Source organism: Agelaius phoeniceus, chromosome 11 (genome assembly GCF_051311805.1).
Source record: "Agelaius phoeniceus isolate bAgePho1 chromosome 11, bAgePho1.hap1, whole genome shotgun sequence".
Lineage (NCBI taxonomy): Eukaryota > Metazoa > Chordata > Aves > Passeriformes > Icteridae > Agelaius > Agelaius phoeniceus.
In genome coordinates, this window is record NC_135275.1 from 20411503 (window position 1) to 20436858 (window position 25356).

Sequence of the window (25356 nt, forward strand, 5' to 3'; positions counted from 1 at the left end):
GCAGCCCAAAGTTGTTTGTGCTCTTTGTCTTTGCAACACAACTTCTGAGGGAGCACTGGCTGGAGTTGTGGCAAATTCCTCTTGGTGTAGCCCTGCTGCAAGAGCCACCACCAGTGTCTGTGGGAAGGTGGAGCCCTGACACCCAGAGTTCTCCTGGCACCCTGCAGAAATGAAGGATTTGGGCATGGCAGGCTGGAGGTCCATCACTGCCTGGTGTTTCTCAGCAGGTTCCTGCCCAGCCCCTGGCCAGGCTCCAGGCTCTCCTCTGCTGAGATAAAGCCTTTCCCCCTTGCTTGGACTAGAATGGATCCTGCTAAAATCAGGCTCTCAGCTGGTAGTGATAAACTCAGATCCCTTTTGCCCATCAAGGGATCCACTTTGGGGAATAACCTCTACCTTTTTGGAGTTTGGTAAAACCCTGGTCCTAAGGAATTCGGTTGCTGAGTTCCTGCTTATCAGGAGGAAAAAAGGGGAAAGGTGCTAAGCCCTAAATTTGTGGCAATTCACCTCAAAAATGGAGATCTGCACTGACTGTTTGCAAAGTGGGAGAGAGGAAACAAACAATACAAACAGACACTTTTTTTTTTTTTTAAGTCTTTATCAATAAAGGAATCTTTGTTTTTTGTTTTGGAAGAATGGCTAGAGATCCTGAAAGTGATGCCTTATTATATTTACTGGGATATCTACTGCATATTATGCTTTCCTTTCTATCTTTGGGTATAACAGGGCCATCTGTCAAAAATATTGGTAATAGAGAAATACACTGGATAAGGCAAAAGTAATTACTCACTTTCCTTGGGTCTGATTTACAACAACTTAAGTCAAATAAAAGAGCAAATAATAAAGTTCCCAGGCAAAATATGAGTGGTTTTGGTATCATTTTTCCCCAAGTTTGCTTTGCAGAAAAAAATTAAATCTGCCCTTGGTAGATAAGGAACAGCCCTGCTCTTTCCCATCCCACACATGGGCACGGTTTGCTTCCCTGATGTTGTTTTGCAGTTTGCAGGAGGGATCTCTGCTGGTGCTGCCCCAGAACCCAGCCCTGGAGCTGCACAGCCCTCCCAGCTGCTCCTGCATCCTTCCCACCCCCTGCTTGCCCTCCCCAGAGGCTGCCAGGCTTCTCTGGCCTTGCTGCAGGCTGGTTTGGTACAGGATGCTCAGCAGCCCTGCACAGAGCTCCCAGCTTGTTTGTGGGATGCCTTGGAGGGCTACCTGAAACAGAGGCTGGACAAGACTGAGAGAAGTAAAACGAGTATTTTATTTCTTTAAAAAAGCTCATTATTTATATGAGAACTCCTTCATTGCAAACTACAAAAGATTTCACCCTTTAAACAAGAGAGTGAGAGGGAACAGAGTGGACTGAAAGTCTTTGATAGGCACACCTTGGGCAGTCAAAGCCTGCCAAGAGGGACAATGCTCATGAGTTTTTCAGACAATTATAAGTTTGGGCCATTCACATATCAGGGGTTAATCCTCCAATTACACCTTCAGGTAATGAAATAATTTATCCCCAGTTTACTCCCCCAAACTCACTGTTTGTTGTTTGCATCTCTTGGGCCCTGATACAATCAGGTGTCCTTGAGTTTCAGGCCTAGAGAGGAATTCTTTATCTGACCAAAAAGAGAGAACAGCAGCTGACAGGCTGTGGAGTTTAGAGTTCTACATAAAGCAGTGCAGGAGCTGAAAAACATAAAAGCTGAATCCTAAGGCATCCTGTGACTGCTGGGTTTGCTCTGGAATAATTTTGAATGCGAGGATGGGAGGCAATTCTTTGTTCCTCACTCCTGCTGCAAGATTCCAGGTTTTCCTGGGGATTTTTCACCCTGTGCTGGTCCCAGCAGAGTGTTCCCATTCCGTGCAGAAGTTCAGAGGGATGCCCAGACGTCACCATCATATCTTCTGAAAAAAGCCTCAGAAAAGAAATGTAAACAAGAATTATCTGATAGTTTGGAATGGGGTCTGGAGGCTGCTGACCAACAGGTGCCTCTTTGATTGGTTCCATGTCAATTGTTTTTAATTAATGACCAACCCCAGTCCAGCTGTGTCAGGACTCTGGTCAGTCACGAGCTTTTATTATTTTTTTTTTTTTCCTAGCCTTCTGATGTCTCCTTTCTCTTTCTTTAGTATAGTTTTAGTATATTAATATAATATAATATGGTATAATATAATATGATATGATATGATATGATATGATATGATATGATATAATATATAATATATAATATAATATAATATAACGTAATATGGTATAACGTAATATGGTATAATGTAGTATAATGTAATGTAATGTAATATAATGTAATATAATGTAATGTAATATAATGTAATATAATATAATGTAATATAATATAATATGATATAATATAATATGATATAATATGATATGATATGATATGATATAATATAATATGATATAATATAATATAACGTAATATAATATAACGTAATATAATATAACGTAATATGGTATAACGTAATATGGTATAATGTAATATAATATAGTATAATGTAATATGGTATAATGTAGTATAATGTAATGTAATGTAATATAATGTAATATAATGTAATATAATATAATATGATGTAATATAATATAATGTGATGTAATATAATATAATGTGATATGATATGATATAATATAATATAATATAATATAATATAATATAATATAATATAATATAATATAATATAATAATATAATATAATATCACTCTTCTGAGAACTTGGAGTTAATTCTCATCGCTCACCTCGTCCTGGGGACCCTCTCAACACCACAACACCCAGGTTCTGGAAGAGGAGGAGTTTCCCTGGAGCAGACAATGAGGCACAGAATCCCTGCCCTGGCCAGGCTGCTGTTGGCTTTGGCTGGGAGTTTTTGGCACTGGGCTCTCCTGGGGCTGGGAGAGGATCTCCTGCAGCCCTGAGAGCTCTCCAGACCCAGCTCATGGCACAGGCTCAGGCAGGTGATGCCCTCTCTTTGGGAAAATTTATGTTTTTCACACCAAATCTAGGAGGAAATTCCTTCCCTTGGATTGACTTTTGGAGAGAGGAGCTCTGGAATGAAGTCAGTGTTTCTGCTTGAGTACTGCTTCCAGCTTCTGCTTATTTGGGAATGTATTTGAATATCTGGGATGTATTTTGCCCACAAATTTGAGACAATATAATGTAACTACTAAAATATGCTCTACATGCAGCATCATTTACATCACTGGTAATAATACAGAAATATTTAACAATAAATAGTTTCTGGGCAGGAAGCAGAAAAATTCAAAGCCACTGAAACAATGAGAGATATTTCTATTTAGTGTCTCTTTTCTGTCAGTAGAACAAAGTGGATATCATTTTAATGTCCTTTCTTTGTAAATAACCTAATTACCTCAATGAACTGACTTTGTGGACAGAACTATTTTTGTCTGGGGGAGTGGAAGGGAAATCAGAACAGGAAAGAGAACATTAAGTTCATTTTGGGTACACACATTTATCTATAGTTTTATTGTTCCATCCCCAATTTTTGTCTTTCATTTTGTGCAGCATTGGGTCTCTCACTCTCCTGCAATTGCTGTTTGCACTGGTCCTTTTCTTTCCTGACTTTCAATGGCAAAATAAATGGGATTATTTTCATATTTCCACTAAAGGTTTTGGGTCATAAATTTGCAAAATATCATTACAATTTGGTAGAGGAAGAAAGGTAATTTTCACTGCTTCTTTCTAAACAGATTTTAACCTCAAAAAATGCCACAATTTGGATTTTTCATAAAGTCTGCTGGAGACATTGTGGCTTTTATACAAATTATGTTGTTACCAGTGGCTTGAATCTTCAATAATCCCATGGTGTTTTTATTTCATGCACCCTTTGGATGTGACAGATCGCAGGCCCTGTCAATAAAAGGGACATTTTCTGGTGGTGTCCAGTGCTCTGACATGGAATTCTTTTCTGTATGAACACACTGGGTAATTTTTCAGTCAGGATCTGTAATAACCGTGAAAAAGAAACCGCGTAATTCAATTTATTGCGGGAACATCCTGGAGTCTGTGTCCACCCTTTTCAATCTTTGTAAATGAAATTAGCTGAGGAGTTCCTTCATTTTGGGATATTTGAGAGCTCTCCCCATGCTTAGGGAGCCATTGGAGAATGGGAGGGTTTAATGGATCCATTATTAAAATTAGAACTCCTTACTTTTAAAATGTTCATGTGGAAATAAATTCTATCACTACTCAGGGACAGTAAAGCATCTAGGCACAAACAGCCTGTCTGTAAGGCAGAAAAGAATGGAATAAGGCAAAACCCATCCAAAATGATATTAATATGCCTACAAAAAATCATACCAAGGTAAAGAAAATATTCTACAGTAAATTTCTTTTACAGATGTCATATTGGATCTAAGGATAAGATTTATACCTATTTAAACACACTTAGGAATCAGATTTTGAGATAAGATATTGTTTAATAATATTACTAGAGTTAAAATATTGCTGTCTTATTAGGGCAGGGATAATATGAACTAGCCCAGAATAAATAACTTTAAAATAGTTCATTATCAGCATTTCCCTTAATGTTTTTTTCTGAAAATGGTATAATTTGAAACTATTTTTCAACAAATTTATTCTGGAGATTTAACCACTTTTTTTCTCATTTCTGGCATTGAAATACTGCCCAACAGGTCAAGTGTTATCCTACTGGGCCTAAAGATAACTGGGAAAGGCTTCTGGAATCAGCCAGGCTTGGCTTCAAAGCCTGACACATCCTCCAGGTGCCACAGGGACATGGGACAGAGCTCTGCTTCCTCCTGATGGCTGTGACAATAAACTGACTTCCTGCATGATGAAAACCCCCTTTAAAATAAAAGACAACTGAGGCAAACAAAAATAACTCTGCCATGAAAGCAGCAGCAGAAGATGTGCAGCAGCTGTTTGCTACTGAGTCAAACCAGCCTGAAAAAAACCCCAATTTTTATGGCCACATGTAGCTCTTTTTAATTATCCTTTTACTTTAATCACACCTGCTGGCTGACATCCCACTCTGTGCATCCCAGCCTTGCCAGAGAGAAAAGTTGACTGGAGGGAATAAAAATCTGATTTTTGAGGGGTTTTACCTATTGTTCCTGTGATACTGAGGCTCTGCTGAGCTGGTGCTGATGAGGAAAAAATGAAAATATTTCTTCACTCTTCTTGATGGGAGCTTGGTGGACTTAAAAGTGACAGGTCCAAAATCTGGAGACCCTTTAACCTATTTCTTACTGAAGCAACAAGAGAGAGATGGGACAATGAAACAGCTTGGTTGGTTTGGGTTGTTTGGTTGTTGTTGTTGGGGTTTTGGGGGTTTTCTTTCTCTTTTTTTGCTCTAATCCAGCAAATTCTCTCTTAAACCTATTCCATTTTCTCTAAATCCCCAACAGATCATTCAGGCTTTAGGGACTTGACTCAGGGCAAGCTACTTCCACTCTGTCTTCATCATCTGCTGAGTGGGAATAAGGAAAATTTTCAGGGGTTTTTGCTTTCTTGAGAGGAGGTTGAAGCAGTAAAGATGTACTTTATTGCTGCCATAACTTGCTTTAAAAGTCATGAGCAATCTACTAAAATTAACCATTTTTAATGAATTAAAATCTGAACAGCAGTGACAGAGCTTAGGACAACAGAGACAGAAACTCATTTATTGCCACAGCTCCTCAATAAACTCATTTTCCAAAAGTTTTTATCAGGTTGGTGTTTTCACTCATGGAAAACTGAGTTTGTTTTCATTGCTTATTTCTGTTTAGAGATAATTAATATGTTAATTGTTAATTAATAATTCTTCTGTGGAAGTTTCTGGTGCTTTCAAAGCTCTGACTGGGGTGAACCAGAGAAGGAACCAGGAAAACCCCAAATATTTGTGCAGTGCGAATGCACCGGTCTGGAAGGTCCTCACCCACAAAACCAGAGGTGATATTTGCCTCTGGAAAATAATTCTTGGATAACATTTGGATTTGAAGAGGGAGCTGGGATGCTCAGCTGGAACCAGTGCTCGTTTCAATGTTCTGGTTTTATATTCTGTATTCCTTACATTCTCCTCCAAACATCAGTTGTATTTCACCAAATGGGAATAAAAGAAGGGAAAATCTTCATATGAAGCCAGAGAACCTAATTAAGGCAGATCATTAGGGAAGGGGTGGGGAAAGAGGAGTAAATAATTGGGGTGTTTTATTCAGAGTGCCACTGCAGTCATTTGGCTTAAATTTATGGATGTCAAAAAGGTATTTAATTTTTTTCCTTAGCAGTGAACCATCTATTTTGACTGGGTTTTTTTTCACTTTAGGGTCTCACTAAGATTGGGGTGGTCAGGAGAAAACTCTTTCATTAAAATCTACAAAGGATTTCACCCCTTAAACAAGAGAGTGAGAGAGAACAGAGTGGAGTGAACCTGTAAAGGAAATGAAGGGATTCCTGTAAATTACATGACTATATGGATTGATTTTCGTTTTCCTATAAAAATAAAGTTGCAAAGCAGTTGATGGCACCTCAGTTAATGTGCACAGGTCTTACCTGCACTTTGTTAAACAGCCTCGGTTATTTCAAACTTGCCTGGATGTTTAGAAAGGAACAGCTTCACAATATACAGAATTTATATTGGAATATGTAGAAGGCTAAATGTTGCGAACAGCTTGAAATGCTGCTGGATTCTTGCTGGTGCAATAACAACTCCAATCTATAACTGGAATATTTCTATACAGGGATACCCCTGTGGCATACTTGGGGATGTGTTTATTTGAAATATTCTGGAAACAACAATGGAAGTGTTTTCAGCAAGCAGTGCAAAATCAGTTCATCCTTTTCCCCTGTTCCTGTGAAATCACCCCTGATACACCACTGAATCTGGAATTTTAAGGGTAAGATTTTGGCTCTGTTTGAAGGTGTTGGCACAGAATGGAAAGAAACCCAAAACACAAATGGGAGCATTGTGTGCCTTCATTCCTTCTGTGGTGCTGGCATTGGTGTTTTCCATGAATTCATTGATTCAGAAGAGCCTCAGTTTCTCCACACACTCCAGTTTTAGTGTCTATTTTTTGCCCAGGGCTCCTTATTTCTCTGCCCTTGTCCAACAGCAGAGAGGAGCCACTGGTTCACTGTAGTGAGTGGGACAACACGAAAGAAGCAAATTCCATCAAATTTTCCTCATTTTCTTGGCTGTGCCACCTGCAAGTTTGGGAAGCCTGGATTTCTGAGCCAGAGCAGTGCTACAGACACACCTGAGCTGAATCTCCAGGGCATCCCAACTGGCTGAGTCCCATCCTGTTTGAATATTTAATAATTCCATGAAATTAGCATCGATTTCCGAACGGAGCGAAGGGAATTAAAAATTGCCTCCAAAAACTGCAGAGCAAATTAGCTGATCCTCTGAATATCCAGGCATAATTAGAAACCAATAACAGCTGGAAAACAAATGTCAGCCTCAGCTGGAGGTGTCAGGAGGAAATCATCAGCCAGCACTCCTTTTCCTTCCCCCAAGCCAAACAGCAGATGAGGTTATCCCTAAAATAAACAGGGCCCAGCTGCTGCCCTGAAATTCAGTATGGAGGGAAGGTGAAAATGGGGTGGAAGAGGCTCAGGCTCGGGAGCTGTTGGGAAGATGGAGAATCAAGAAGGTTTTTGTGTATTCTGTGTTCATTTGTCAGAGTTGGGGCCATGATCTTCTGTCCATGGGGCAGTTTTCTTTATCTCTTCCACAACCCATCCTCCCTGCAGGAGATCTCTGCTGTCCATGGGCAGAGTGAGTGTCCCTGCATGGCTGATCCAATTCCATCATCCCACTGGGAGATGCTCCTTATTTTTCTTACTGCCTTCACCTTCACTGGTTTACTCCGCCAGCGTTGGAATTGTCTCCTGCGCTCAACTGAAATTAACAGCAAAATTTTAATTTCTTCATTTAAAGCTTAATATTTAATTAATGAGATGTTACAGAATATATTTCTTTCTACCAAAACAAAAAAAAAAAACCCAAAAAAACCAACCACTCTGTTTTTGAATTTCACCTGGGAAATCTGACAAATATTTACAAGTTTCTTTTAATTTACTTTGTTAAGTGTCTGTACAGATTTTTGGTTTATGTAAACTCTGGATTAAGTTTTTAGAGCTCTATTTCAATGCAATTATTGGTGTTTTGTGATTCAATAACCAAGAACTGGAACCTATTCAAGTGCCCCTTGTCTTTTCAGGAATGATAAACAGAAACTGGACTATTCCTACAATTTTTACTCTTTCTGTTCTTGCAAAGCTCAAATTCCACATGAAATGTTTCAAATTCAGGCAGATAATGGGAGGCTGAGTTTACATCTAATTTCTCATAAAACCCTGATTGATTCTGGTTGATCTCCATTTAACTTGTCAGGAGTTTTTGCAGCTGGGTAATTGAAAAAGTTTTAGTAAAATCCTGTATCTGGAAAAAAATAATCCCATTTATTTATTGAGTGCTTAGTTATATTTACAGGACTTTGGTTTTCAAACAAAAATTTCATATGTGCTTCCAGGTTTGGAAATCCATATTTTTTCCCTCTTTTCCTGAATGTGGAGCTCTGTATTTTTTCCCCAGTGATGTATGAGCTTCATGGGGGCACAGTAAGGACAAATCAATGAGCCAGGTGTGCCCAGTGAATCAGCAGGGGCTTAAAACTGCCTCAAGATATATTAACTCAGGGTGAGTTATGCATGAAAATCTCCATTCTCCTAAATATCCGTCAGCATGATTTCTGGATAATGGAAAATTACCAGTTCTGTAATCCTTATTTCATATAATAGAACTGGGACCAAATTTATGAAGTCCTGTTGGGTTTTAATGCAATCCTTTGTGCCAAAACTGGGGAGAAGTTTAGAAAAATATTGACTGGAAAAGGCTTGGTCTGCGTGTTCCAGAAACCAAAAACACGAGTGGCGCTTTACTGCAGCACTGAGGGAAGTAGACAAAAAACAACAAAAAAAGAGCCATATTCCACAAATCCTGCTTCCTACATGAAGCTCAGAAAAACCTCATAGATACCCATTTACATGTGCAAGTAAATCAGATAAATTCTATTTACTTGGTGTAAGCTTCCTCTTACTTTGAGATGCAAAGAATTTTTTGCTCAGCAATTTTCATGAAATCATGGAATCCCAAAATGGTCTGGGTTGGGAAGGACCCCAAAGCCCACCCAGTGCCACCCCTGCCATGGCAGGGACACCTCCCACTGTCCCAGGTGCTCCAGCCCCAGTGTCCAGCCTGGCCCTGGGCACTCCCAGGGATCCAGGGGCTGCTCTGGGCACCAGGGAATTCTTCACAGAGAACAATTCCTTTCTAATATCCAACCTAAATCTCCAAATCTTCCAATGAACACGGCTTTTCCACTCCTCCCTGAAACGCCTTTTGCACCTGTCTTCCTCTGCTTTGCACTCAGGATGAAATAATTCTTTTTCTTTAAAATGCTGTGAGGTTTTTCCCTGCAGGATCATCCTTCCTTATCCTCAGAGCATCCCCAGCAGCTCCTCAGGGAGCAGCTCTGCCCTGGGACAGGGAGCTTCCACAATCTCCATTTCACTGCAGCAGTCCAGATCTGACTGCAGCTTTATTTTTTTTCCCTGTCCTTGAAGGAAAAAACAGCACCTTCTGCTCTGTCTACAAACCTCCTACCTTAGGAACTCTGAGTTCTGAAAATCAGGATAAAAAGGGGTCAATTCAGTAGCCACCTAAAGGTTAAATCCTAGCCTATGTAAAGAAGTGCAAGATCCCTTGTCTTAAATGCATTTTTCAGTCTTCTTTCAGTCAATATTTTTCTAAATCCATTTAAAATCATCCAAATGTGGCTGTAGCAGGACTTAATGCACTGAGCTTATAAAGCTCCAAACTAAAAGGGAATTCCAGCACCTGTAGGACCCTGCATTTCTCAGCTATTACACACCAGTGTGAGGGGAATTTTGTGGAAATCCTGAACAGCAGCAACACCTGAGGGAAAGAAGGAGCTGAATGAATGAGTGAGTCTGCACCATCAGCCCAGGAAAGGGAAAGGTCCTGGAAGGGAGCTCTGCGTCCACCACCAAACCTTGTCCCCAGGTGCCACTTCCACACCTTCTTTGGCACTTCCAGGGATGGAGATTCCACCATTTCCTGGTCAGTCTGTTCCAATCCCTGTTCCTCCCTTTCAGTGAGGGGATTTCTCCTGGGCAGTGTGTCCTGTTCATGGAACATTGATGGAGAAGGGAGGGTGAAGCTGCTGATGCCTGACTGTGGTTCCCCACTTTTCTCAGGTCTCGAGGAGGTGCTGGTGGGTCCTGGCTGTCCTTGGGAAAGCTCCAGCTCTGCTGGGAACCTTCCTTGGAGCATAACAGGTGAATGGATAAATTCCTTGATTGCAGTGCACCTGCATTGCAAGTTTAACCAACTTTTCCAACATCACAATGCCTGCCTTGAAGCTTCAAAGGAGGAAAAAGGCTGATTTAAGCTCCATGAACAACAAAATTCACAGTGTTCGTCATGACAGCAGAGATATGTAGCATTTCTTTCAAACCCAGAAAAGTTACCATTTTTCCCTGGCTGAAGTTGGGTAAAACCCCAGATTTTTGTGAAGACACTCATTATAGTTGCATATATTAAATTATGATTTCAGGGGAAGTATGGCTGATGTAAGTGAAACCCAAAAGAAATCCTACCTAGAGTGTAAAAGAACAACTCGAGTTTTTTTAAAAATCAGCTTTTGCATTTGTAGTGTGATAAAAGAACCTGCTGGTGGCAAAAGTTACTTTTTTAAAATATTCAGATTCTAAAATAATGCTTTAAAGGCAAGAAGGAAGATTTAAAGGAAAAGGAAAGCTGTTCCAGCTCTTTGGAAACCAAACATCACCCATGAAATTGAGCAGATAATTTATGAATTTAGAGAAGGAGTTTTACATGAAAATGGTATTTTTAGCTGGACTTTGGCATTAAAATGTTATGTTAAATTCTCAAAGTCCTTAAAATATGGAGAGTGCAAGAAAATATTAATCTGTTTACTTTAATTTTTCAAATATATGAGTCACAGTCACATATTTTTGTCTTTTGTGCCCATAATTTTGAGTAGCTTTAAGGATTTGTGACTAATACAGGGCATGACTGTCATTCTTTTTTTCTCCCCAGTGTTAAATGTGTGTTTATATTTTTAAAGCCTGTTTTCAAAATTTGTTCTACATTTTCCCTGAGTTCTGCTCTGAGTATCTTTTTTCTGCAGTTGCTCAGTGTTTTGTTTAAAGTCACCTAATAAAGAGCGTGGAGTCAAGGTTCTCACACTGCAGGAATATTAGACTTTAAACAAATATCTTTATCACCCTTTTGCAGTCAGTGTTCAACTAAACGGATGAATATTTGACTCAGTGTTAAATTAAAAAAAATATTTGTAAAAGTGTTTATAATGTATTCCCTTTCCTTTCCCAAGTGCCATGAAAAACAATTCAGGTTTCAAGAGAGCCAGGAATGAGTGCATGAAGAATATTATGCAAATATGAGCATAACTATGAATCTTCCTCAATATTTGCAGCCCTTCTGCTCATGATTTTAGCCATTGAGGGAAGAAATACAGCCTGGCTGCAGCCTTGGCTGCCTTCATCCCTTTAAATCCTGCTAGGATAGAGGCAGTGATCCAACAATAGAATCTGCCTCTTCCTCCCCCTTTTCCTCTGGGAATTATTAATAATTATTGCCATTTTTATGATTCGGTTTGTCCTTAAAATAAGGGTGGTTCTCATTGCAGATCTGCTCCATCAGTTGGGGGGGAGAGCATTGCTCAGGGCACTGGCCATAGCTGGGTAAAACCCCAGAATTTATCAAGATACTCATTATAGTTGTGTATATTAAATAATGATTTCAGGGAAAGTACGGCTGATGTGAGTGAAACTCAAAATAATTCCTACACAGGGTGAAAAAGAGCAGCAGCACTGGTGCCTGGCACACCCTGAGTGCTGTGGAAACCCAAAATCTCCTTCTCCAAAATCCTAATCCAGAGTTCCCTGGGTCAGGAATAGCCTGTGAGCTGCCAAAACAATGTAGATATTTTAATGTGTATAAACCCCACAGATGTTGGGTTGTGTTACTCCAATTTACATTGAGAGATAAATTTGCCTTGTCTGTGATTTTAGACACAGGTTGTTTGCCAAATTGCTGCAGACATGAGCAGAAAACTTTGACTGGATGATCTGCAGATGGGATTAACTTCCCCACCTTCCTCAGAGCCCGTGCAATCCTTACAGCTTTGGTGAAAACTCTGCTGAGATTTCTCCCATCAAAGGAGCCTGGTGGCAGCTCCCAATGGCTCTCCAAGGTAGCAAACCAGGAACGTGCATTTAAAGCTGGCACTTTCCCTCAATTGCTCCCTCTCCAAAACCACCATGGAGTAAAATAATGGACTGTCCTGAGCTGGTAGGGATCCCCAAGGATCTTCAGCTCCTGGCCCTGCACAGGACACCCCAACAATCCCACCCTGTGCCCTAAAGTTGCTTTTTTCCTTTTAAAATGCAGTGGGTAAGGTCTCACCTATCCTCAGCAGCAGCTCTGGCTTTATTTCCCATAAATGAGGCTCATCATTCAGATGGTATCTGTGGTCTGGAGCAATTCTTCATTGCCTTCTTCACCTGGCACGTTGTTTTCTGGCCTACTTGATATTCTGCTGCCTCTTGGCATCACAAAGAATGTCTCCTAACCTTATTTCTGTGGCCTTGAAAATCAGACCTTGTCCCCCAGAATATTTGAAGTTCTTAAGCCATTGCAATCTGGGAGGGGAAGCAGAGGGGCAGAGACTGATCTGTTGTGCCTGGTGCCAAGGACAAGACCCAGGGGATTGCTGGAGCTGTTCCAGGGCAGGTTTAGGATGGATTTTTGGGAAAGGTTCTTCCCCCAGGGAATGGGCACAGCCCCAGAGCTCCATAACCCTTTGGAAAACCCTCCCAGGGATGCCCAGGGTGGGATCTGGGGGGTCTGTGCAGGGACAGGAGCTGCATTGATGATCCTTGTGGCTCCTTTCCAGCTCAGGTTGTTCCATGTTTCAAACCACCAAAAGCTCAGGCATGACATCCTCTCTGAAATGCATTGTGAGCTTGAGATGGAGAGGAGGTCTGTGACAGCAGAGAATGGGAGGGAGGACTTAGCACCAATTCCCCTGGAAGGCCCAGCTGACACTGTGGTGGCATCCTGAATCTGTCACCTCAGAGCAGCAGGGGCTCTGAGCAGCCCCCAGAAACACTCCCAGCTCTTGAATCTGAAATCAGCTTTATTTTCTGCACACCCACCTCGGCTGGGAACGCTGCGGTACCGCAGGGCAGGTACCAGGAGAGGTGTTACCAAAGGCCTTGATATAACTTCACATCCAAAGTCATAATTATTTCATTTTATTCATGTGTGGAAATGATTTACCAGCAGGTCTTCCATAAGAAAAGCTCCTGCCTTTAGTGCCCACACTCCTGTGTGCTTGCAAACAGAATTGCTGCTTGCCTCGTGAGCTCACAATGCAAGGAGAACCTGTGACAAATTCAGTCAATGATCCAACAGGAAATTAAACCTTTTAAAAATGGATGAACCAATGGACCAAGTGTAATGGAAGAAAATGCACAAAATGGGAAGAGTGAGTCATTAACTTGATTTAAATATGATTTTTTTTTCTTTCTTTGGTGGTACGACACCAAGGTCTGACGTGATTTCCTCTTTCAAGAATGCAGCAAGGTGGGAAAAGAATTGGAATTAAACACTGCAAAGATACAATTTTTTCTTTTAATTAGAAAAAAAACTCGGTGTCATACCAGGCAGGAGAAAAATACTAGAAACTATTTAAACCTGTGAATCTCAGTTTAATATAAAGTCACCCTTTTCTATGACCCTGAGGAGGAATGGACTTGTTCTTTTTCTATAATATTTAATTATATGCAAGGACAGAGAAGACAGAGGAAAGGTCTTTTACTCTGAATCTGAAGAATTCAGAGCGAGCCAAAAATGCCAATTATTGCACAATTCCCACTCCCAGACCACAGCACTGGGATTTGATTTAAAGAACCTGGCTGTCAGCGTGATTTAAGGATGATGGTGCTCTCACTACAAATAATATCCCACTGTTGAAAGAAAAAATTCATTGTTATTTGCAGATGAGGCCCTTCCCATGAACACACACCCCATGCACATCAAGTCATGAAAATTTCAGAGGTAGTGGTTTGGTTTTAGGGGTTTGGGGTTTTTTTTGTTTTGTTTTGGTTTGGTTTTTTTTTGTTATTAAATTGCTTTTAAATTTTCCTTTCCTTTTGTGATTTACACCCCATTTTCTCTAGCTGTATGAATATCATCTTTGCGAGGTTTTGTCCTCCAACAAAAGTTTTGCCTAATTTCCTTTTTAGAGAGGTAGGAGTGCAAGGAAGGAGCCAAAGCATCATCTGTGTCCTTTTGAGGGGAGTGGCCCTAGAAAACAGCTATTTCCTTGCTCAGGATCTATAAGAGGGAGGGGGTTGAAGATGGAAAAATAAAATAATTAACTAAGCCACAGTGGTCAGTGGCAGTTCCACCACTGGGATAAAAGCTACTTTTGGGAATGTTGATGTCCTTTTTGGCACTTATGTAGGTGATAGATTGTGGAAAAATCTTTTGTTTCAGTGGAAGCCTTCACATTTTGTGACACATTTCAAGACTAATAAGAGGATGGTTGGAATAATTAGAAAATCACCCTTTAAGGGGAATTTTTTAGCCACCCCTTTGCCTCTAAAGCTGATGAATTCACTGATAAAGAGCAGAGTGACTCGGGCACCTGAGTAAATCAAGGAATGGGAGTCCCTGGTAGTTCCTGGGAAATTTAATCCCAAGGTCGTGTCCTGCTCAGAGCTGCTCCTGATGCCCTGAGCAGGCTGGCCTAGAACAGAGATTGGACAGAGCTGCAGAATAAAGCAGGGATTTATTCAAAGCATCTCCTCCATGGATCCACCTTGGGCAGCACAAGAGCCCAGCCAGGGCTGCACCCAAGATGAACCAAAATGGCCACAAAATGAACCCAAGATGGACCCAAATGGCCACAAAATGAACCCAAGATGGACCCAAATGGTCACAAAATGAGTCCAAGATGAACCAAAATGGCCACAAAATGAGCCCAAGATGAACCAAAATGGCCCCAAAATGCACGGCCGGGCACGGGCTCTGTCCCTGGGATCAGTTCTGCTCCATTTGCATCTTGCAGTTCATTGTCCCATTCCAGCTTTAGCCCCTGCAGTCCCATCCTTGTTTTTCTCTCTCCAGCCCACGGGGTTTGTGCTCCTGGGCTGAGATTTGGATCATTTGTCCTTGGTGCCCAGCTGGAGCAGGAATTGTTTTGTGTCCCTGCTCTGTGCACAGAGCTCACCATGCCCTGATGTGAAGCTCAGACCCACACACTAACGCAACACAGAACCTGAAAAATAGAAAATCTCAAACCTGAGGCATCAATCCATCCCAGGCCATCCCATGTGAGGAGCAGGAACACCCAGGTCTGTTTGGAGCTGCTGCTGTTGCCAATGGGATTATTCTGCAAATGGGGCACGGCCCTGCATTTCCCAAGCCATAAACACAGGGATGCAGACAAATCCTATTAACAAATAACTGGATTTGTGCTTGCACTGTACCTCCTACTCACCACCTTCAAAATTTACCCCATGCTGGCTGAACTGTTGTTCTGCATGAAATCAAGTAAATTAAAACCCATTTAAAAACCCAGCTAAAAACCCCCATTGGATTGCACTGAAGTGTGAATAATGATTCAACATCATCAGCTGTGGTTGCCATAAGAAACAAGATTTCATAATCTATAAAGTGTAGAAGAGACAGAAATGCCACAAGCAACATTAATCTACTAAAATGATAACTCAAATGGGATCTTATTGTCAGTGCTGGGACAGTTTTTGGTTTGTTGGGGTTTTTTTTCCCAGCTCCTATGGTTTCTCAACAAATCAACAAAAACAGCTGCAAACCCAAACAGTTTTCAGAAGCCTGAAGGCTCAATCTGATTGACTGTATTATCCACCCTTTGTTAATAGTCATAAATGATTTGTTGCTGTTGGAGAAAACCAAGAAACTACAAATAAAGGACTTTTATCTGAGTCATAAGTCACTTCATATCACAGTCTGCTGTTCCACAGTCAAAAATACCATGCAGAAGATGAAATTTGCTCTGAATATTTGCAGTGTTTAATATTTTAGAAGTCCTAGCATATCACTTTGGGAGAGCTGTGTATAAATTAGCATGAACACAGAAAATGTTGATTTTATTAATAAAAAGTAGAGCAAGCAAGTAGAGCAGCTCTGCTCCTAAGGACTCGCTGAATTTTAAGCAGAAATCTCTGCTTTCCATATCTTATTTCTTATTTGTGTGATGAGGATAAATCACCACAGCCCAAGCAGGTCAGTGGGTGATCCAGGCATGAAGAGGAAGCAATGTGTGACACATTGTCAGGAGGAAAACCAGGCTGATGAACGCTGGGAGATGCAAACTTTGAAATGCAATAAAAGTTGTCAGGAAGGAAGCAAAGCTCAGGGTGTTTTGTGCAGGCTTTGACAGCTGTGGCTTTCAGGAAAACCTCGTGTTTGGATCTGCTGGGGGCAGAGCAGAGTAACCAGCGCAGGGATGTGATGAACACCCCAGCAGATCCCCTGGGAAGGGTTTCCCCTTGGAAACTCCCCACCAAGGTCTCTTTTCTACATTTAATAAACCCCTCTGGAGAGGAAGTGGACTTTGGGAGGGATATTTTATGTTTGGGTACAAATGGGTTTCGTGATGTTTTCCATCCTTCCAATGGCATTGGACATTTGATGTTGGCTTCCAGCAATTCTTGGGTTAAAACAAAACTGCCCAAATTTTCCTTTCACTTTAATAATGAAAAAAAATATGTTGATTTGAATAAGATTACTCTTTTCTGCATGCACTAATAAACTTAGGACACTGAACGTCTCAAACCCTCATTATTGGGGCTTCAGGTAAATAAACACAGAGGCACTTCATCAAATGCAGGAACAAACTGAGACTGAAGAAGTCAGGAACAGAACTTAATTTCATTTCCTTTCTTTAATTTCCATTGCTTTCATACTTGATTGTGCACAATGGCACGTTCACACACACAGTCCCAGCATGAATGTGGCTTTGCACTGCACCCCTGTGCAAAAAGTGGATTTAAAGCCAAGCACGGCCTGGCAGGTGAGCCCATTCTGCTGTGTGCTCAGATTTTATTGTTGCCTGACTGTTATTTAAGCCTGCAGAGCAGTTGGTTAATGTTACATGGATTCATGGAAGGTGCTCCTCTGTGTTATTTCTGCCAGGTCCTGGGTGAAACCTCTCCTTGTGGAATGCATGCAGGACTTAAATAATTCCTGTTTTTGTCAGCTACTCAGATGTTAATACCAGGCCCTGTTCTGCTAACACCTGCACATCAGTTTTTGATGAGTAGGAGCCTACCAAAATCATAACACTGTCCTGAATTTCCAGAGCTGGACCAATATATCCAAATGTTTTGTTTGGATAGCTTACATCTTCCTGCTTCACTTTTCCTTTTTGCCTTCTTTACCTTCCCCCCTTAATTCTTCAGCTCCCTTCCTCTTCATGTTCAATTAGACTAAAAAATATTTAGGGATGAGAGGTGCCCTCATCTGACTGTAAATTCCATAGAGTGGGCTTGGTAGAGCGAGATAAATGACACAAATTATGGTAAGGATACATTTAAGGGCTTGATTTTTAATGGTGTTCTTTTACAGACACCTGTCCTGGATAGTTTGCAAGAAAAATAACATAATCAGATCTATCAAGGAACTAATTTTTATATGAAATGTGACCCTGGAAATTTAGGCAGGCTGACAATACTGAAAAACTCATGGATTTTCATTTGCTAAAGGTTCTGTTGATTATTTTATATTTTTGAGTGTCCAGTTTTAATAATGTGAATCCTCCTACTGTTCTTCTGTGGGTCTGCTCAACAGCAAATCCTGCTCCTACTCAGGAACTTGGAGAATCTAATTTATGTAAGTTCATTAGATGTTGTCAAAAAATACAAACTTTATTCACGAAGCTTAGCTTTCGCCCATGATTACTTTAGATGAACAGGCTTTCATTATGTTGTAAGAAATAAATCCTTTTAAAGACTTAAAACCAGTGCTCCTCAGATCCAAAATTATTAATTCTCCTACTTAAGGAAGTAGAGCTTTCCTTAAGCTGGTGTGAATGCCACAGATAAATGATTAACATTGCCTTTTGCATAATTGCACGGCCAGGTGAAGTGCTTACATATATATTTCATTGATATAAAAGGTGTATGAATCCATACATTGCATTTTAAAGGTAAAAACAAATGACAGCTGCAGCAGGCTGGCACAGAATGGATTCTCCTTTGCATTTTGGAAGGGCTGTAAATCACTGGAGCTCTGCAGTCAGAGTTTATGATTTCCATCAAAGAGCACAAGGGACATATTTCACTGTAGTCTATCCATTATTCTGCACATACTTGAAAAGAGAAACTCAAACAAAGCTCTCATTAGGAAACATTGACAGAGGACCAGCAGAGAATTCATTTACTGGTACATGGTGATACAGCAAAGGAGGCTGCCAGAGCCATATATCAGAGTGCCGTGGGGATGGAGGGCTGGGGAGGAGATGTGCATCTAGACAGGGGGTTTGTACAGCTCTTCCAAGGTTTCTGTTTGTTCTGATTTCTGGCAGCTTGAAAGCAAATGGAAATTTATAGCAGAGGTGTCAGGGAGCTGGGAGGGCTGTCTGCTCCTGCAGGAACGGGCAGAGTGGCAGGAGAGCAGCCCTGTGGCTCATAAGGGACATTCCTGGGGCCACCAAAAGCCAGAACCCAAAGTGACGGGGCAGCTCAGCAAGGATTTGAGTCAGGAACAGGCCCAGGGGTGAGAACCAGGGACAGCCACGCCCTCTGGCCACCAGGCAGGGACAAAGGGAAGAATTCTGTGAGTTCTGAGAGGGTCCAGCTGGGACAGCAGAGCCCGGGGCTGGGGACAGGATCAACAGCAGGACCAGGCACGGGTGGGTGCCCAGTGTGGCTCAGGGCAAGGCTGAGCACTCCCACCTGAAATGGGGCTGGGGAGGAGCCAGGGGAGGCACTTGAACCCTTTTAGTGCCCTCGGGCCCCAATAAAGCAAATCTGAATCTCTTGAAGCACTGCTGGGTACCCAAGAGCCACTTTCCTTGAGCAGGGGTGGTGAGGGTTGTCATGGATTCACACCCAAAGGGGCCTGTGTGTTTTACAAATGTTTGTTTCACTTATCTACACCTATTTCATGTCTTCCCTGTCTCCCAGGGGTAAAAGTCCTGCTGCAGTAACAGCGTGGAAGGCACTGACAGACTCTAATGGCTTGGCAAGAATAAATAAAGAATAGGCAAGAAAAATATTGGCTCAGCTGGGCTTCTGAGGGTTTGGGTGCTGCTGTGGTTTTGGGAATTTTATTTTGTAGGTTTGAGAAAATTCAGAAAATGCAGTGTAATTTCTGCATACATTCTATGGGAATTAATTTTTTTAATATATCTTGCTGAATGTTTATTCTAGTTTTGCAGGTATCAGTCATAATATATGTAGCCTGAATAATATCTAAACTTTAATTGACACTAAATTAATTTTGTTGCTCATTTGACACTGGTGTTTTTGTGTGTTATTAGGATGATGTGATGTGTTCATTTGGCTTCTTTATGGTAATGATCCTTCTCTAGGTTATTGCTGGCACCATACCCTGATACCTCCACTCGTGGAGATATTAATAATTGGAAAAATTGAGGTTGTGTAAGGATTTGTGGAGATAAATGCATGGCTTTGATACAGCCTTCCCAAAGCAGCATGGACTGAGCCACTCTGCTTGTCTTTCTGGGGAATAAATTCATTTTTTCCCTGATTTGGAATGATGAGTGAATCGGGGAAGAAGCTGGGATAGAAACAGATACTCAGAGGCCAAATGTGTTAAGTTTTGTTATTCAGCCTTGCTGCAGCCCAGTTTTAATTGCTGCTATGAATCCAGATCTGCTTTAGGAACAGATCTGAAAGCTTTTTCATCAATGTGCACACATAAACCCCTCTAAAGGGTTTTATCTGCATCAGCTGCAACTGTTGCATTTCAGACCTGTTTTATATAAAATTTGTCCTCTGACCATTTGTTTTTGTCCCAGCCAAGCTGTGGCTGTGTAAGGGGGTGAAATGATTAGTCCTGTGTCAGAGGTTGTGGATCAAGGTCTCTCCAGAGCAGCCCTGTGCTGCCAGTGGCCATTTCCAAAGGGAATTGGGAATATCAGTTACCTTTAATTGTGCTCACTGCGAGCGTGATGCGTTTTTTTAAGTGGAAGGTCAAGAGAAGCCGAACTCATTTAACATGGACTGAAGTAAAAAGGTAAAACACTGACTTTGCACAAGGGCACAGAGTGAGAGGACAAAGGAGGGTAGAGTTAAATTGGAGATTGGGAAGAAATGCTTTACTAATGGGGTAATGAGGCACTTGATGAGTTTCCCAGAGCAGCTGTGGCTGCCCCTGGATCCCTGGCAGTGCCCAAGGCCAGGTTGGATGGGCTTGGACACCCTGGGACAGTGGGAAATGTCCCTGCCATGGCACGGGATGAGCTTTAAGGTACCTCCCAACCCAGACCATTCTGGGAGTCCATGACAAATTCCAGGAACCTGGAAAATGTTTCTTTGCCTGGCAAAAGCCCCAGGAGTTCATGAAGCCAAAGGCACAGGCTTGTGGCACTTGGGACTTAGGTTAAGGTTTTTCTGATCAAATTTTTCTGGGTGTAGGATCAGAGGATGGTTTTGCTGCCATGGCAGAAAAACCTCTGCCATCTGCCATGGGGATGATGATGTCATTGGTCAGGATTTATGCAATGGAAAATTCAGCCACCAAGTTACATTGGTGTGAGATGGAAAGGAGGAAAAGATGTGTGGGAGCCTCTGGCTGGTTCAGGAAGAGGACCTGGGTTGGGAGTGTTGGTCCTGGGAATATTCTTGGTAATTTTTATTATATACAATATGCAATAGTGGTCTGAGGGCTACAGACTTAGAATTTTATTGTCCTCCCAATGTGGTATCACTGGTGTGAGTATTTTTCTGATAAAGAGATGCACAATTCCTTGTTCTCTTCTCATTCCTCATCATACAGGGACATAAATATGAAGACCCTAATTGTTTTAAACAAATGCAATAGAATCTACAACTTTACATACTTTGAGAACACCTTTGTGTTCAAATTGCCTATTACTGAAAAAGGAATCGAAACTTTTGCTACATGAGCTCCTCGATCTTCAGGTTTAACATCCTTGTAGGTAGTGAGAAAATCTATTTTGACAAGAAATTCTCTCTCCCAACTCCTGTGGACGGAGGAAATGAGCTCCAAGTGCCACTTAGGACACTCCTGGCTGGTTGCTGCCTCCTGAGTGACAGCAGAGGTGAGGGTGAGGGGCTGGAAGGGGAGAAGGAGTTATGCTCACAGTGATTTATGAATTTCAAATAATTGATGTTTCCAACCAGTGTTCAGTTCTTCATCAGTGAGAAGCACAGCTTGTTTATCACCTTCTTAAATGGATGGAAGGAAATATGTGCATATTAATGTGGAGGGAAAAAAAAAAAAGGCACTTTATAAATGGCTGAGTGAAAATTTTCCAAGAGCTTTTAATGAGGATAGATAATAACATGGAAGAGTTTACCCAAATTTGGTTTTCAATCATATCAGGAGAGACACTTAGTCAGAGTCTCCACACACTTGTTCTCCTCAGGGGCAGTTGTGTCAAAGAGAAATCTCCAAATCTGCTGGATGGGGATGAAAGGCAGCTCTGGCTGCTTTCTCATCTGGTTGGCCTCAGATAATGGCATTTCTGGCCTAGGAAATATTTCCATTTACACGAAATACTGACAGCTGAATGAGTTTCTCTTTACTAGCTCCAAACCTGAGCATCCTGAGCTTTAGTTTAATCTCGGGTCAGGCTGCCAAGTGACCTTTAGATCATGTTAGTATTTGAGCTGTTTTGCACTGTCTGTGAATAAAATCTTTGGTATCTTTATGGATTTAAGAAGTTATTGACCTGTGGTTCAGGCGTATTTGCAGCATTTACATAATGAGGTTTTTATTGTTGGAAGCCTGGCCCAAGTCAGCCAGGTCTCCTGGCAGTGCCTGCCCTGAGAGGTGCTCAGGCTCCCTCTCTGTTCCAGGTGTCACAGTGAGGCAATGCCCTGACTTTTGTGTGGTTTTCCCAATAATAAGAATAATAAGGAAACTGCCTGGCAGGCTGCTGGTGTCTTGTTTACATCCCAGCAGATATCTTTAATTTTTGCTGCAGATATTGGTCTCTGGGACATAGGAATTATGTCGGATTAAGGTTTGGGTACAAAGCTTCTTCACTTTTAAACTGAGCCCAAATTCCAACCCTACAGTTGGAGAAATGGTCAGTGAGAAGGAAACCAATGCCTAATGTGGTTTTAATTGTACAGTGGGATGCTGAAAGTTGGGGAATCTAAAGAAGTTGCTCTCCAACAGGAGGAGAGGAGAGTGGAACCACCAGGCTTGTCCCTAATGGATATTAAAGTAGTTGGGGCCTGAAGCTCCCAGCTCCAGTATTTAATAGATGAGCAGTGGCTGCTGCTGTCATGCTCTATAGTGGAACAGCACTATTACTATTTTATTACCTTTGATTAGCTGAAATTGGATCTTATAGCCAGCAACCCCTCTATAAATGCATTTACCAGCAGCTGTATTTCTGGCCAGCCCTGGCACCACGAGGAGCTGCTGCATTAGAGAGCCTCCATCCATCACCCTTCAGATTTGAAGCAATATCCTCTCCCTAAATTAACGTCATCACCTCCTAACAGCTGTGGCCACCAGCTCAGGGATGCTTGATGAGCTTGTCAGTGTTTCCAATCTAAATTCTGCCTTTAATAGATTTATTTGTGAGTTAGGCCTACTTAGCTATAAAAATCTGCTCTGGGTTGGAATTTGGCATGGAGGGCTCTCCCTGGATGATTTTCTTCACAGTCCTTCTGTGCTTGATTGAAAACTTTTTGCCAAATCCAGTCAAGCGTAATAAACTTCTGGAAATAGTAATTAAGGGCCTTGATGGCTGTGTGGCTGTGGTTTTGGCCAAATGGTTTCTTCTGGGGGGAGCAGGCAGAATCTGTTTATTGCTGATGGCATCTTCTGTCTCCAAAGGGTGCTTGAGTATTATCCTGCCCTAAATGGTTCATTGAGAAATGTAGGCCTCCCCTCTCCCTCCAAAATATCAGAGAATGACAGAAATTGGAACAAGAAAATTTTGTGTGGATGTAACAAAAATGTAGACATGTGTGTTTATTGTTTTGTTTAGTGCGTGAAATCTTTGAGTTTAAAAACATTTCAGAAAGAAATAGTTCCTTTATTTTGGATGTAGCGAATCATTTCAGCTTCTATTCTTGGATGATGCTGGACTAAGAAAATTCAACCTGTAAATATGCATTTTGATTTAGCTGGAAGATATTTTTTGCTAAAATGCAGTTTCTCTGGAAAAAATAAATATCTGGGTTTAGTCTTTAGTTGATACTCTATCACCTGTTAACACAAAACTTATCCAACAATGTCCTAAAATGAGAGTTGGTAGCAACCACGCACTCAGCATGTATTTATCAGCAGGAATTTAAATATGAGCACGTGGTGGCCAGATGTTTCCATTCTTGCAGCAAGATAAGACATCTTAGCAATCTTTGTGTTTGAAAAGCAGGTGATTCAGCAGTTGGTGGGGGTTTTTGTGAGTTTTCATCTTGGTGAAATAAATTTTCAGACAGAATTCGTGTAACTGCACAGAGAAGGTGCAGTGGATGCCAGCCCAAGTGTGGTCCATGCTTTTTCTTCTTCTCTTCCTGATTTGTTTCCACTCTGCAGGTTATTGTGTGTCAGGAGTGATCCAGCTTTCCATGGAAATGGGAAAAACTGCCAAGGCAGCTCAGCTTAGCATCTCATTCCCATTTATCTACCTATTGTAATCTGTAATTAGCTGCAATTTCCTCAAATGCTCCTGGCACAAACATTTTCAGGTCTGCTCTAAACTCAGGTGCACTTTAAACTCCATCTCATTAAAACATCAGGAAAAGCAGCGCCTTGACACCCTTCCCATGTCACTGTGTGATGGCAGCTGCTGTTTATTCACTCACCAAAGTTCTTCTGCAAGCACTGTTGGGTGTCTGTTGCCCTGTTTTTTTTAAGTTTTTCTAAATCTTCTGATGTTTACATTCTTGTAATGAATGCACTTTATGTAAATAACTGATTGTTTTGCATTCCTTTATGGAAGAGGAGAAATTTGATGGACTGTTGGTTTGTCCAGTGTCATTGGAGAGGTGGCACTGTTGCCCTCCAATCCACTTTTTGGAAATCTATAAATGTTGGAGTCAGAAATTGAACACTCTCTTTTTTACCTTGGAGAGCGGTCGTTTTATCTCGTGTCCTACAGCCACAGGTGTGAGTGGCCTGGAGGGATGAGAAATCTCTGAGTTTGGCCTCTGAGATCAGCCTGATATGGGTTTGGAGCAGTGCAAATCTGGCCTCCCTTCTGCTCCTTGCAGCTGCCTTTAATGTCTTCAAAACATGTCAGCAGTGGAAGGAGGAATAATTCGACTGGTCCTGGAATACGAGGGGAAAATGAAAAATGGGGAGCTCTGCACAGAGCAGCAGCACCATGTGCTATCAGCTCTCTTGAAGCCTTGTAAACCTGTCAGAAACATTCTTGCTAATAGTCCATAATACCTTGTTGTAGAAGTAGTAATCAGTGATTTCTGAACCAAACAGGCAATTCAGAAATGAGTCATTGCTCGCATTGATTTTTGTTGGTTTTTTTTTTCTCATGTGGTCGGCTGCAGTGTCAGGCAGTAGCAGCAGCAGCAGCGTGTTCCCATCCCATTGTCAGAGGCACAGCTCAGGTCTCACACTGTGAGGCACCACTTTGACCTGTTGCTATGCAAATTCTCTTCACACGTGTGTTGATGGGGTAGCAAAGCATGTTTTGACTCAGATCTGAAAGCAAGGCCACTATCAGAGAGCTGAAACGGAGCCGTTCAGGGCTGAAACTAATAATTTGTTAGGAATTGCTCACCAAAACCTGTTCTTAAAAATTTCCATTGAGAACAGGCTGTGGGTCTGAGGAAACCTGTGTTTTATGTAAACATGACAGCATTGAATGCAGATGGGCAGGGACATTATGGGATGTGTGTGCAGCTGGAGATAAGGAATGTTTGCAGGTGCTAGGGATGGCTTCTGTGACTTTGGAGTGGCATTGGCTGGGAAAGCCCACCAGGATCACCCAGCCCAAGCTGTCCCCAGCCCGGAGCACTGAGTGACACCTTCAGGGATGGGCACTCCAAACCTCCCTGGGCAGCCCCTGCCAAGGCTTT

At 41.6% G+C, this 25356-nt stretch overlaps 1 long non-coding RNA gene across 1 annotated transcript; it reads right to left on the reverse strand.

Moving 5' to 3' along the window:
• Window positions 1-583: 583 nt before the first annotated feature.
• LOC143695014 (uncharacterized) lies at window positions 584-15552 on the reverse strand. Its single transcript, XR_013183883.1, has 3 exons — window positions 15407-15552; window positions 6520-7867; window positions 584-1910 (listed from the first exon to the last, which is right to left on the reverse strand). It is a non-coding gene; the product is annotated as an uncharacterized LOC143695014 (long non-coding RNA).
• Window positions 15553-25356: the final 9804 nt, after the last annotated feature.